Raw genomic sequence first — 14,455 nt, forward strand, 5'->3', positions numbered from 1 at the left:
AAGGTCTGAAAATGCCCCTTCAAAGAGGTTGCACTAATTTAACTAGAGCAGTTTTGAAATTTATTTAATAAAATCAGTCAGACATTTGAATCTAGAGGGAGGAAGGCTCTAGAAGACAGGAAGGCTCAGATATCATCAGATGATTGTGAGACACAGGGCCAAAAATTGTTTATGATCTGGTTCCTAAAGAGCCAGAGTGGTTCAGAGTTCCTATATGCCAAAAGAGAGCTTTGGGGCAGTCAGAAATGGGCTGCAAGCCTGGATGGTGCTTTGCTCTTACCCATATTCTTGAACAGGGCAAGCCTGCTGTCCAGAAAGATGAGAAAGTATGAATGATTATTGTATGGAAAGGACAATGATGGATTCTGTATTCTTACCCAATCTCTTTACACTTTCCCAGTTGCACAAAAGGGCTGTAGAGTGTCTTGAAATTTCTCCCTAGGGAATACTTGTGTAGAGGTTTCCTCACTTTGAACAGCTATTTCCAGTTGCTGCAATGATCCATAGGGGGCTGTGGCAGCAAAGTAACTTAGAGCTGCCAACTCATGAGAGGCATTGCCAAGAAAAATGAAGATTCAAACACAGAATAAAGTCACTCTTACCAGCCCTCCACCCAGTGGGCAGCAAAGAATCACTCTTTGTAAAGGAGAACGTTAATTGTTAATATCTATTTCAAGGTTATGTTATGCTAATGCTATGCAACCCCAGTATGTGACTGTGAGAAGCACAAACTGTAGTGTGCTGCAAGGAGGTGCATTTCTGCTGTCTTCCTCAATTGTTTTGATTGTTCCTGCAAAAAGAATGGAAAAGCAAGTGGCTACATAGCCAGCAGAGGCACTGAGAATGTATGATTTTCAAGGCATTATTTTCCTTCTTTTAAAAGCAAAAGCACTCACCTCTAATATTGCCACCTGGCCCTGCTCCACCATTCCCATTCTGATTTACTTGCCCCACTTCTCAGATTTCTGCTTATGGAAAGGACAGCAAATGCAGCCAACTTCACTCTTCAGGGAGTTAGAAGTCATGGAACAGAATTCCTCAGCAAATCTGGGCTGTTCTTCTGTGTGACAGAAATTTTAAATTGTGTCATTGTAGTAACAGGCAGCAATGATGTTTCAGTAACTCAAGCTATTTTTAGCTCATAATAGTGGTTGCAAGCACCTCATATGGGTATTTCCTACCAAATAAATTAATTTATTGTGTACAACCAGCAAGTATCCTTCTACATTAAATCAAGAATGAACTAAAAGAACATTGTGGCTGGAATTAAACACCTTTTTTGGTGGCAGGTGTGAAATTTGGTCCTCTCCATTCACCTGGCAGTAGACCCATCCACTCAAGTGCTACTTCCTTTCAGGAGTGGGGTGGAGAAGATGCTGTCCCTTGAACTGCCTGCATTCATTTTCTTGAGCTCTTCTCTACCTTTGTTCTGAACCACGTTTTTGCACATATTCCTGCCATTATCTAAACTGGTTTTGTGCCCACGATCAGTCACTGTACTTAATAAAAATCAAGGCAAAGTATTCACTTTAGATCAATGGTGATGTGCATTTATCTTTTGCCAAGACTGTCTTCCACCTCTTTCCATTTCATAATCCAGAGCATTATAGTCCTTTATTGTCTTTTGTTTATGGGGATGAAGAATCTTTTTTGTTGTTTGCTTTTCATATCTTTGGGAAGTCTAACTCAGCTTGACTTTTGGCAGTTCTCACTTTGTCCTTCCTTTTCTTGATCCCTCAGATAACATTTTTTTGTGCTTAATCCTCTTTGCCATTTTGTAAATGTTGTGCTTTTTGCTTGTGCTTATTTATTCAACCAGCTCTGAAGCCCCTTGGTAGAACTTTCTCTGCTTTCTTGAGGCACAAAGTCCATACATTTTATCCTTTTCACTTCAAATAATTGTATTATCCTCAATATTTGAATTCCTCAGTCCCTGACTTCACAAGTGAGTTCCCTTGTTTATCAAAACTTGTCTACTTGAAATTGGGAATTTTGCTTTCTTTTGTAGTAGAAGTTCTTACCATCTTTCCCTGAATCAATTTTGACCTAACCAAACTGGGTTTTATCTGTTGCAGCCCTATTCTGTCATTAGTGTCATTAGTCTCAACTCCTCTTTGTTAGGCAAGAACTATCATGTTCATACATTTTTTCATATGCACTTGATTAATTAGTATAATGCACTGAATGAAATAACAAATGTAATTCACAATGTAATGTTTACAGCATAAATGTTTTGTCTTTGAAGGTTCATTATAAATGCTGTAAACGCTCAGCTGTAGTTATCTTCTACCTTACTTGCTATTTGTATCTAATTTATCAAATATGCGATGTCATTCAACGCTATTCTAACCTAGTTATGGGGGATCTTCAAAAAGGGACTGAAAAAAGAGATTTGAGTAATCCTGCTTTAGTCTTATTGATGTTAGTTTTTCAGCATTCTATAAACTAGTGTCAATCCCTGCATTTGGCTAATTAAAAAGTACATGGAGACTGCTGCTTGACATGTTTGACAGCTCTGTTCCTGAAAATGAAAAGCCCCACTTAAATTTCCCTTATTCTGCCCTATGGCATCAGCTGTATCATTGAAGCAGTGTTGATCTGCAGTCACTAAAACAAATCAAGAAAATTGCCTCTCCTGATCCTAAAAACATCTAAGATTGCCTTACTAACTGAGGCAAACCAATGACCACAGTCTTCCTTCAAAAGGAAAGCTGTCAATCAACAGAAAAACACACATAGAAGCAAAATTCATGCTTTCTCCCCTTGCACAGTCTTCAAATGCCCCCGGTCATATCAGTAATTTTAGTCCAGTTTAAAGGAAGTCAATGTGCCAACAAAGGCCTTGCTCCTGCAAATAGTTACACTTTTAACTTTTAAACTAATTATAAATCAATAAAGGTACACAAGTCTGTGAAGCTATCCATGTACAGAAGTATTAGTATGCATAACAGCATGAGAAAGGCAGATTGCTCAAAGCTCTTTCAAGAGGAAGAAAAGGTAATTTACAGTATTATCTCTTGTCATCTGTCAGCCAGGTATGGGATAATCAGAACTGACCTTCAGAGAGGGATGCTAGGGAAGAGAACTGCACTCTTTGTTCTTATTTATGAATTTTTGTCAAAACAAAATTTTATTTTGTTTAATTTTATAAAAGGAGTTTAAGTTGTATCTGCTCCACCCTCTCCCCTCAATCTGTCCATGGTGATAGAACAAGAGAAACATTATGAAAATTTAAATAGTGAAATTATTTCATTCATTGGCCTGTAGTGTAATTAAATACTGAATGAATACATAAGAAATCTTTATTAAATATTCTGTGTCTCATTTCCTTGATGTAGGTTGTTAAGAGTTCAGATCTGAGACGTTCTTCATTGTCTTCTGATAAGCAGCTAAACCAAGAAATGTGCAGTAGACAAAAAGGAAAAGAGATTACTAATTTCAGACAAAATGCTTGTTTATACTTTAAGGAAAAGAAAAAGTGCCATCTTTTCAGACACCCAAACCAGACTATACAGAAAACATCAGTTTAAGGAATCATCCTGGGAAGGATGGGATGTCAACCACAGGAGGAATTTTATTTACACAGTTAAGAAAGATAAATGCCTTTTCTTTTATGACCTTGGTATACAAGACCTCTGGTCAAAACTAAAAATTCTCGTGCAGACAATACTGAAACCCTGAAAGCTTTGTTTCTCCCTAGAGTGCATAAGTAAATCCAAAGTTCAGTTTAAAACTATATTGTTTTTGTTTTCATTTAGTCTGTCTTAGAGACAAAACTTGTTCATTCCTTAATGACTTGACTGGGGAAAGCCAGGCTGTCTCCTCTTTATGTTGGTTTCTTCTGCAGAGACATCTGATTGTGGTTGAATTATAATCAGCCTTCTGCAGGGCAGGGAAAATTTCATCACATTTATCACAAAAGTAATGAAAAAAAATTTACATAGCTTGTAATTGCTGACATTGTTTCTAATTGATCATTTATATAAAGAAGGTATTTACACCGGTTATATTACTATCAATTTTAATAAGCCTAAGCATTAAAAAATCACCAGTTAGGTCTTAACCTAGTGAGATTCGTTAAAAAATAATGAGATTTCAGACATTAATAAATTGGGATTTGACCTCTGGGGTCAATGTGTAAGTTCAAAATTTTAAAACTCTGAAACTGAAGCCAAAAGAAAACATGAGGCTATCACATGAATAGAAGTACAAATCTTAAAAAATAAGACACTGAGCAGCATTGATATGATCAAAGCAAAATGGCTCTTCATGTGGCTTTATGCACACTGCTCTATTTCACCCATAGCAGAAAAAAGCTTTCTTATAACGAAGAGGAGTAGAAGGCAGATTTAATGTATAATTAGCTGGTTTACAATTGAAATAATTTATTCTGCTTTATATGACAGCATCATTTAAGTGCCTCTGTAGTAGCAGTTGACAATACTACAGCTAAGCTTGTGTCAGCATTTAAAAAATAAAACCTTTAAACAGAAGTAATGACTCATTCATGAAAGTTGCTCGAGGATAAATCGTGATAGAGGGCATATTTTTGCATGACATAGAAAAGTAATCTAGCTGTTATGGAGACTGGAAGGCAAAGCTTTTTCATAGAGTTGTACATAAGTAGAGCTGATTGTAATGCCCAACAGGCTGCCAGCAAAAATATTTTCATGACTGTACTCCTTGTTTTTTTGCTATGGATCAGAAGTCCATGATTAAATCAGAGCGTACTTGGTGACCTTACTTTTCATAAATATTTCTTTAGCAGTTTAATACTACTCCTCCCTCTATGTTTTCAAAATATTAGCTAAGGTCTAAATTGCACAATTGTCTTTGGCTGCAGCTTTGCATTTGGGCACCAGCCTGGGAGATTTTGGTAGAAGACACATATGGGACTTTTACACTCTTATTAGTAACTGCAAATGAAGAAGCCTTTTGTCATTTGATCAACAAAGCATAGTGATTTCCTTCTACGTGCAATTATAGAATAAAGGCTGCCTGGTTATGAATAAAAGCCCATTTTAAGTAATATGGTCAGTTTAAGCATAATAATTTGATTTTTTAGAATTATTACTTGTAACATACAATATAACTTGATTGTGCATTAAAAAAGCCCAAGCACTTCTTTTATTTTCCTACTTAGCATCTCTCTGGTCACTTTAATTCATATTTCAGCAAGATATTCAAGGCTTTTCATCTGAAGAATTCTTCTGATCTGGATGTTCTATATCCAAGCTTGCTCCCAACAAGGAAACTCGTTCCTTGTAGTAAAAGTGACATACAAAAGCAATGCTAGGAGACAGTACAGATTTTCTTGACTTAAAGCCACCCAACATAGTTGGGGTACCAGTGGTTAATAAATTCAGATTAGTTCATCAAATTATAAAGCATCATGTACAAGAAGTACTTAAGATTTCTTCTGTTACTTACAGCAAGAAGTTACTTCAGACAATTTCTTCAGTCTCTAGCTTTATAAGCGTTTATAAGGGAAATACCAAGATCTAGACAGGTAATCTAAGAACTGCTTTACCTTTCTTCGTATCCAGGTCTGTTTACGTCAGGAAAATAATGTAATTCAGCATGATAACACATCATTTGACATGACTTCTGGTGTGATAAGTTTTATTGTTTCCTCAATTTAGTTATCTAGCCTAGAACAGGATATATTGCAGTTTGAGAAACTTTCCATATGGAATTTTACACAGAAAACTTGAAAATATTATTTATATAGACCCTTGGAAAGATCTGTCCATGTTCTGCCTGTTTCTTCTGTCTCAGATTAACTGCTCCAGATCTCTGCATCTTTCCCTGTTGGTGTATTCTACTCAGCTGGGTCTGTGTGTGTTTACTTTGTGAAACAAAGTAAAGATGTTGATCCCACTGTGGCCAAAAAAAAATTCATGAAAATGCTGATTGGTGTTTTCCTTTGATCAAAGAACTTTTGAGTCCTTCCTTGGCTTTCAAAAAACATCTATCTTTGCTATGAAATGTCTGACGCAACTAGAGACACCAGCAGAGAAATTAATCTCATTTAACTCTTATATATGCAATGCAGATGTTGATAATTAAGATGTGTCACCCAGGGCTTCCCTTGGTGATCAATGCAGAAGAACAGGTAGGTTTAGGGCATGAATCACCCGACCTATTTTGGACAAGGATTCATTATATTTTCTACGTACACCAAAGGGTCTACCTGTTCTACTGGAAAAGTAGGCATAAGGGTGGCAATGAAACTATATGTTTGGTTTGGGAAAAGACAGCAGACAACTGTACTGCCCATCCAGCAACAGCAACAGTTTTATTACATGTTTTCAGGAACACTACAAATGATGTTATCATAAATCATAATCCGTGGAATAATTTATTTTAATAATATATTTTCTTTAAGCTGCCAAGAATTTTGTGTAAATGCTGCATGAAATAGCTGCATAAAAGCATGCATTTCTGTTTCAGAGATTAAAAGGTTGATGCACCTTTACTGGAGAGAAAATATGAATGTTTCCTAGAAAGTTATTAAAAGAAAGCAACACAGACCCCTGAATCTGAGAGCATTTGTCATCCCGCCATACAGCTTCAGCACTGGAATTCCTATTATCTAACTTTAGATGTCTGCAGTACTGATATCTGCATCTGAGCTACTTCTCTAGACTTCAAGTCAAAGCAGAGTCACTGACAATCCCAAGCTTTAAAGATCTGACTACACCAGAAAGTATGCTGTCAGCCTACAAAAGCTGACACTGATCAAGATTACTTTCATATGTAGCTGCTCAGCCTGGCACAATACAGCTTCACTAAATGTGGTTGTATTGGGTGGAGCCACGTCAAAATGTGAGGAGGTCTCCCTGTGCTAACTTGTAATGAAATGTCTGAAGCATTCTCCTGTGAAGAATTTTTCCAATGTCAAGATTACTAGAGTGAGTTTTCAACAATTTTCAATTGCACATTCTAAAATACAGTTTTTCTTTTAAATCTACTTTGAAATTTGCTATCAGCATGAGATCTGTGAAAGGTAATGTACCTTACATTTCTAGTTTGCATATCTTCCATAAATGTGGGACTTAAGCAACTCCTTCTAAAATGGTGATTAGTGATGGGACAAGAATGATGAAATTTTGGGGAGGAGATAAAAATAACTTCATACCACTGAATAATGTTTCTGGGCCTAAAAAACCTCACCAGAAGGCAAAATTGTGTGTTGCAGACCTCGGCTGACTAGCAGTGAATGAAGAAATTCCGAGTGAAGAAAGCCACATGAATGAAATTGTATGCTGAAGAGGCACCAGCCCTGGCCTTCATCAAAGAGACACCAGAGTGAGAGCACTCTGATGCCAGATAAGCAAATAGCATTCATGCTCTAGAAGTTAGCAACTCTCACCTGCTTACCAGTTAGTGGGCAATCCACTGGGCTGGAAATTCCACAGTGAAAACACATTCTGCATGTCTGCAAGATCATCAAGCATCTCCTACTTTCTTGAGATTATGAATCAGGGTGGTGCCTGGGGAAGAGAGGAATCTGAGGCAGGGTATGACGAGGTTGTGGTAGGAAAATAGGTTGGAAGCATCCTGAGTCTGCATCCTCTGAATACAAATGGGCATATTTGTCCATGATGTAAACCTTGACTGATCTAGGAAGATACACAGTAATTACAGGAAAATTTTTTCTTTGACTGTTTTTTTATTGAAGCACAGATAGTGAAACTTAGCCTTTGCTTCCCAAATGCAGAAACAAAGCAGAAGATATTCAACATTTGTTTCAGCAAATGGAAGATTTTGGATTATTTACTTAAAATTCTCAAGTAGCACATACTGTTAAGCCTAGTCTGAGTGAAATAAGCATGCATACTTCTAGTTCAGGTTTTGTGAGGCCTGCTTTAAGCAATAGGGAGAGCATGGCTGTAGATTGGCAGGTGGAGTAGGCAAACATCAGGTTAGTTACTATGGGATTGTTTGGTTAAGGGAAACATTAGAGTTGTGTTGTCAGGAGGGTTGTTTGCTGATCGTCAGTTTTCCCATTATTGACCTTAGAAACAATAATCAGTTTCAAATTGACTGCATTTATTACTGACTTCTCAGTTTAAGGTCAGAGTCCAGTGGCTGACAGATGGTTTGGAAATATCCACTTGGGAAGCAAAGAGAACATACAGCACTGATTCAGAGTGTTTCTGGAGGGTCCTCCTGCTGCAGCACACACAATCACCATGCTCGCCTCTCAGAATAGATCTGCAGAACAAAAGATCTTCCAAAACAAAATACTAACGTGGAAGGACTCTCTATATGGCCAGAAAATTCTCTCTGAGGTTCCTTCCTCTTCTCCTCCCCCCATCTTCCAGAAGTTCATCACTTCAGGCCCTGATCTCCTTGCAAGAGCTGTCAAAGCAGCATGATGTCAGAGTGGTGAGTGTCAGGAAGCACTTTGCTTGCAAGAAGTCAGGAAGAACAACTACTTGTAATATACTTGGGACAGCCAGGAATGAGAAGGGAGCTGAGAGACAGAACTGAGGGCCCTAAGGACCTAAGGGTTGTTGTACAAGGACATGTGCTCAAGCTTTAAATGCAAGCGTTTCCACTGAAATTTTGCTATGCAGTCATCATTGTCATTATGAAGCAAACCTATTATGTTAAGGAAACTGCTGGGGTTTGGTTGCTGTTAACATTACTGATGTTAATATAAGCTAATATTACTAATATAAGCACTCAGTGTAGTGCACATATACTATACTATACTACTCTATATACTACATATATATATTGTATATGCTACATAAAGATCACAGTGTAGCACTCAGCGTAGTACCCTATAGTTTTACATTCTCAGGGAGAAAAGCTGAATTGGTATGGTACACAACTTTTCAGGAAGTTAATGTTATAGTTTAAATATGCTTATTGAAAGCAAACAAAAATTAATGACTGAGTACATTCATAGACTTATAGAATTACAGAATGGTTTGGGTTGGAAGGGACTTAAAGATCATGTAGTTCCAACCCCCTTGCATGGGGCAGGGACATCTTCCACTAGACCAGGTTGCCCAAGGCCCCATCCAACCTGCCCTTGAACGCTTCCAGGGAGGGGGCAGCCACGACTTTCCTCAACAACCTATTCCAGTGTCTCACCACCCTCAAATTAAATAATTTCTTCCTAATGTCTAACCTAAATCTTCCCTTTTCAAGTTTTGTCACACATCTCCATTTGGACACTGAGCCACTGATCACAACTCTTTGGGTGCAACCATCCAGCCAGGTCCTTATCCAGTGAGGGGTCCATCCCTCAGATCCATATCATTCCAGTTTAGAGCTCAGAATGTCACACAGGACAGTGTGGAATGCTGTGCACAGGTCCATGCAGATGGCATCTGTTGCTCTGCCTTTGTCCACTGAGGCATTACATGACCCCATCATAAAAGGCCACCAAATCACCCAGGCAGGACTTGCCCTTAGTGAAGCCGTGTTGGGTGTCACCAATCACCCCTTTGTTATCTGCTTGCCTTAGCAGAGCCTGTAGGAGGATCTGCTCCAGGATCTTGCCAGGCATAGAGGTGAGACTGACTGGCCTGTAGTTCCATGGATCTTCTTTTTTTTTCTTTTCTTAAGCTGGGGGTTATATTTTCCCTTTTCCAGTCAGCAGGAATTTCACCAGACTGCTATGAGTTTTCAAATATGATGGAAGTGGCTTTGTAGCTTCATCCACCAGTTCTTTCTGGACTCATTGACAAATCCCATCAGGTCCATGGACTTGTTCACCTTCAGGTTCTTTAGGTGATCTTGAACCTGCTCTGCATCTACAGTGAGGGGATCTTCCTCTTCCCAATCTCTGCCTTTGGCTTCTGTAACACGGAGGGTGTGACCAGAGTCCTTGCTGGTGAAGACAGAGGCAAAGTATTCATTGAATATCTCAGCCTTCTCTACATCTTGGGTGACCATCTCTCCCGTTTATTTTTGGAGTGGGCCCACGTTTTCCTCTTTTTATTCTCAGTTTTTCCTGTTGTCCTTAACCCCCCTTGCCAGATCCAGTTCTCTCTGGGCTTTTGCTTTCCTAACCTGATCTCTTGCTCCTCTGACTACTTCCCTGTCCTTCTCCCAGGGTATCTGTCCTTGCTTCCACCCTCTGTAAAAAAAGTGTGTCCAGGAGTTCCTTGCTTATCTGCAACAGCCTCCTGGCACTCCTGCCTGCCTTCCTCCCTCTTCATTGGGACACATTGGTCCTGGGCATGCAGGAGGTGAGACCAATGCTTTGCTGTTTTGTTAGATTAATTTGCTAGAAGTGTTAATGTACTGTCTAAGGTGTGTCTTTTCTCAGCTATCCAGTATGGTTTCTGTACAGGTAGTCAAATTTTTGTGGTTTCCTTGGCTTGGCTGTCAAGCTGATAAAGAGATTGGCAATAGCTGCTGTTCACAGGGTGAACCAGGAATTACAGCTCTGCAGTCCTGAACGTTTAAGAAATTCCAAGGAGGAATTTGAGCCCAGGGGAAGGCTTGTTGCTTTTGCTCCTCAACTTGTTGTCTAAAGAGCTGATTAATAACAGATGCACCTATCTGACTTTGTTTTTCTTGAAGAATACCTTTTTTCGGCTACAGGATTTTTCCCATGATCTCTCAAATATGTTATCCCTGTACTGTGTATGCTCCTTTTCAGCACTCTCTGTGGAATAAAGAGGCTCTGAAAGTGTTATTATCCTTTGTTTAACCTGTTTTTCCCTTTAAGCTGTATAAGTCATTCAGCAGTTACCATGGCTGTGTTTTTCTGGGAGCTTCTGTCAAAGAAGAGATTGTTAGATTTGCTTGGTAACAGGGAGGAGAAGGAATTTGGAAATTCCTGAGACTTCTTTCCCTGCAGGAAAGACTGTCTCCTTCCAGACAACTTGCTCAGGGTAAAGGCATTGCTGCAGGAATGCTAAATTGTTGGGGATTGCCTGTGAATCCTATGAAAGGAGGAACTGATACAGAGGATCTTAAAGTATGTGAGCACTGGGACAGCGTAGTGTTAAATGTAGTAGAGGAAGCAGTGGCTATGACCACCACAAGGCCTCCAGCAGTGAAAAGGCCAAGGCACACACATTTGCAGGCTCTCAGCCACATGTGCTAAGAACACACAAGGGCAGATCTTCATGGAGTGAAGATAAGATACAACATGGGAACTTAAGAAAATTATGTGAAGGGATCAAAAAGGATCCAGGAGGATAAAAAGGCCATTTTTCTATGGGTGAAATATATATTCTGAGGAAATCAGAATTTCCCCCCTGCCTGAAAGCCAAAGAAAAGCAAGCTACCATTAAAAGGTTGTTTCTTTGTTATGCAAAGCCATAGAGGAAAAGGATGTTCCTTTAAAGACAAAAAAATCAAGTTCAAGCATTGCCACAAAGGAAGATATATACCTTTTAAAATAAAATGCAGTAGGATATACTTGAGCTCTTTTTTCTTTTCCTTGCTGTACTCATTTTTACTCTTTGGGAATCTCCCTCTAATCCTACTATGTTTCAAAGAGCCCCTGGCTCTCCACACTGATGCCTGCCCTGCCTTAACATTCTGCACTCTGCTTGCTCTTCAGAGGTGGGACTTTTATTCCATTTCATGTATGAGTTGTTTGGGGGGAATTATACTATTCAGACGACACAGAAGCTGAGTTTTCACATTGGTTTGGCAATGGAAATACAGATCAATATTAAAAAGGTAACACTACCATTGTGGTAGAGCACATATATTTTCATTACAGGTTCAAGAGAATAAATAAACAGCAGTTCTGTGTTATAGGATTGCTATAGAGGTCAAACAGTACAGTGTATTCTCTACAGTCTCCTCTTATATGCTTCTCATGATGATATATTGATTAAAAGCAAATAGATTTTTGATCAATGGTTGGTCTGTCTGTAGGTCATAGAAAAACAAATGGTAGTCTTTTCCAAGACCTGCTGTACCAGAGCAATGGGAGGTACAAAATTTTCCTAAACGTGAACAGGGCCTATAGCTTCTAGAAGCCTTCCAGCTTTAATTGAAACTGCAGCTATTAATGGGCTCTCACATAACAGCAACAGAGGGACTTGAGCAGGATTCTTTATTCCCAATCCTACCAAAAGCTCTGGGTGAGCCTGGTTTAGTCAGGTGTTAAATATGATTAACTGCAGTGGCTTTGGGTGGCTTAACATTTTATTTCCAACACCTAGTTTCTTACAGTGCCACAATACATCAGCCAATCTGGAGATAATATAGCTATTGTTTTTTTTTTAAATTTCACAAGAGCATTTAATAGAAAACACCAGCATAAAAAAGCAAGACTGGTTATGATTATTATCAGTATATAAGATAATGGAATATAAATAATACAAGGGTAATATTCTTAATATGAGACTGAAGTGGTTAATTTTGCCCTGTAATTGCAACAGATAATAGGTGGAATATACAAATGTTGAGCCATACTAAAGATATTCCTGCACACAGCTTAGGTGCTACATTGGTTCAAAAATTAATAGAGATGACAAATTAATTATTCTCTGCATTTCATGCTAAATTTCTGGAAGTCACAGCCTGCTCCCATACAACACCTTAAGTCTGTGAGTTAAACAACAATCTGTTTTCCTGTCAAACCATACCTACAGCACAACTTCTTTCAAGGAAAGGCAAAGCTTGTGCACAAATTTCACGCTCTGAACACTGGTTTTTTTAGGTCTTCTGGGGCATGTCACTCCCTGTACTGATTTAACACAGAATGTGAGACTTTATGCAAACAGCTACAAGGTATTTATGTGTGTCCTAGACACACCTTGGGCCAGCTGCTGATCATTCCCACATTTTCTGCATAAATACAGTAGCAGTAGCAGATTGGCATCTCCTTTGGGTACTGTGAAGCATCAAGGTCTTTGATCCCTGGTACAGCCCAGCCACAGGCTGATCTTCTTGAACTCAGGGCAGTGAGAAATGCACATCTCATGCTCTGTGCCAGGGGCTGAGATCATCTGTTTTGAAAAACAAGCAAAAAAAAAGGCATAGACCACTCCCTTATTTTCTGTCAACAAAAATGATGGTACAAGGTGGCCTCTACCAGGCCAGAGAGTGCTGTGACAATGAGACCAATGAGACCCACCCAAAGTCCCAAATGGTACACCTGTTTTGAGCTGCTGAATGGTGTGGAGTGGTGTTTTGTCAAACCTTTTATGAGGTTTTATCTTGTACCTTGGCTTTTAATAGGAAGCACTAGCTTTTTGCTTCAGGGTAGTTTGTCCTCAGGGTCCTTTTCATGTGTTTCTCATCCATGATCTGGGAAGACAGGTGCATTTTTCATCAAACTCGCTCTCTTAGGCAAGTTTATTCTAAAAGGAAAACAGGGAAGGGTAGAAGTAATCCCATTAATTCCAGAAGGATTAAATAATTGTTATGGCTGTCAGTGTGCAGTCCCAGTAATTGCCTCTTCTCTGGGATACCATTACACAATATACCATCATTATCAGGATATCAGCTCCTGCCACCTCTTTTTGGTACCTGTCTGTCAAAATGTTTTTATTCCAGTAAACGGAAGGTTGAGTAGAAAACATAGATAGATTCATGTCTTAATGTACAATCTTTCTTATGTCCCACTTAAGACTTTTCTACTGCTGTATCTAAATTATTTAAACCAAGAACTTAAGCTTCCTGCCTGCATATGCTAGGCTTGCTTTTTTTCATTACCAGGCTCTTTTTTATATTAATCACAGTGAAGCTTTCAGAATTACTTAAGCTTCAAATCCTCTGTCTAAGAAAGATATCTGAGTTTGCCATTTTCAATGCAGAAATTGCCCCAAAGGATAAAACTATATGATTTGGATTTGTTATAAGATTACAAAGACAGAACCTTGCACCAGGATCAGAATGCTGAAAAATGTTTTTGTACCTAAGATGTTTGGAGTACCTTGGTGGAGCTTTTACCAAGTATTAAGCCAGTTCAGAATGTCTCTAACTCTGATGCTGCCTCTGGGAAGACTGTTGTTCAGCTCTTGTACTATGAGGGATTTTGGTGGCCAACAGTCACAGCAAGGGATTACTTGCCCACCATGTGGCCACAGGCACATGGTCATCAAATATGAATTACTTGCCTTGCAAGTATTGCTTCTCCAGGTTTGTCCTGCATGTATATAGCTTTACAAATCACTCCCCTCAGGAGGACAAGTTCTTGGTGCTGAGTTCAAGTGCTGAGTTCTTGGTGATTCAAGTGAACTGAAGGGAAGCCCCTTACAGTGGTGTATAAACACACAGAAGGTGTGCTACTAAACTGCACCTGAAGGTTACACTTTCAGGTAATGATTTGCCAGTTATAAAACTGATAACCTGCAATACCTCTGTAAAGCACATTCACAAAATCAGTGTACTCATATTAAATTGAAGCACTTAGGCAGCCTTACTACTGTTAATGCAATCTTACACTTAGAAAAATATAATAATTTTATATGTTATGTATTTATGCATTCAATATATATTTGCATACTGTAATGAA

At 38.9% G+C, this 14,455-nt stretch overlaps 1 long non-coding RNA gene across 1 annotated transcript in view; it reads right to left on the reverse strand.

The window, feature by feature from the left end:
- Positions 1-9,957: 9,957 nt before the first annotated feature.
- LOC139794894 (uncharacterized) overlaps positions 9,958-14,455 on the reverse strand; it is a 15,611-nt gene continuing 11,113 nt past the window's right edge. Inside the window, exon 2 of the long non-coding RNA XR_011725297.1 lies at positions 9,958-13,298. This is a non-coding gene — a long non-coding RNA (uncharacterized lncRNA). The remainder of the gene's footprint in view (positions 13,299-14,455) is intronic.

This window comes from Heliangelus exortis, chromosome 3, assembly GCF_036169615.1.
Source record: "Heliangelus exortis chromosome 3, bHelExo1.hap1, whole genome shotgun sequence".
NCBI classification, from domain to species: domain Eukaryota; kingdom Metazoa; phylum Chordata; class Aves; order Apodiformes; family Trochilidae; genus Heliangelus; species Heliangelus exortis.